The following is an 807-nucleotide window of genomic DNA, read 5'->3' as shown; positions in this document are numbered from 1 at the left end:
ACACCCCTTTCTCCACCCGCTTCCCGACACCCCTTTCTCCACCCGCTTCCCGACACCCCTTTCTCCACCCGCTTCCCGACACCCCTTTCTCCACCCGCTTCCCGACCCCCCTTTCTCCACCCGCTTCCCGACACCCCTTTCTCCACCCGCTTCCCGACACCCCCCTGTCCCTGGACCCCCCCTCCCTATCTCTGTCATCCCCTCCAGCCCCTCTGCACTGGCCTTGTTGTGAATCCCTGAATGCTCCTTTGGGGTTGGTGAAGCTGTTCTCAGTGCGGAGCCATTCTCTGAATCTCTGCGCCTCTCCCTCAGTTCCCCGTCCCACTGTCCGCCTCCTCCAACTCCTTCTCCCCCCACCCCCGATCTCCAACTCCTTCTCCCCCCACCCCCTTTTCTCTCTCCATCTGCAGGATGGTGTGAAGTGACACCATCGCTGACCGGTGTGGACAGAGCCCCAGGGCCTATCGCTGGGACTCCCCCGCGTAGCCCCGCTGAGGTCCCGGGGCATGGTCGCACCCCAGGTGAGGCAGAACTGGGACATCTAGCATGAGAGAGAGAGAGAGACAGACAGACAGAAAGCAAGCTGTCGCAGGCTGGCAAGTGTGAGTTTGCGATCGTAGGGCACTGGTGAGGCTAGACCTGGAGTGCTGTGTACAGTTCTGGTCACCTTACTTGAGGAAGGATGTACTTGCACTGGAGGGGGTGCAGAGGAGGTTCACGCGGTTGATTCTGGAGTTGAGAGGGTTGGCTTACGAGGAGAGATTGAGTAGCCTGGGACTATACTCATTGGAATTTAGAAGAATGAGG

General features: G+C 59.7%; 1 protein-coding gene across 1 annotated transcript in view; it reads left to right on the top strand.

Moving 5' to 3' along the window:
- LOC125487727 (vacuolar fusion protein MON1 homolog B-like) overlaps positions 1-807 on the top strand; it is a 9,402-nt gene that overhangs the window by 1,687 nt on the left and 6,908 nt on the right. The gene's annotated exons all lie outside the window — the stretch shown is intronic.

Source organism: Rhincodon typus, chromosome 44 (assembly GCF_021869965.1).
Source record: "Rhincodon typus isolate 14 chromosome 44, sRhiTyp1.1, whole genome shotgun sequence".
Lineage (NCBI taxonomy): Eukaryota > Metazoa > Chordata > Chondrichthyes > Orectolobiformes > Rhincodontidae > Rhincodon > Rhincodon typus.
This window is presented reverse-complemented; position numbering and strand designations above follow the sequence as displayed.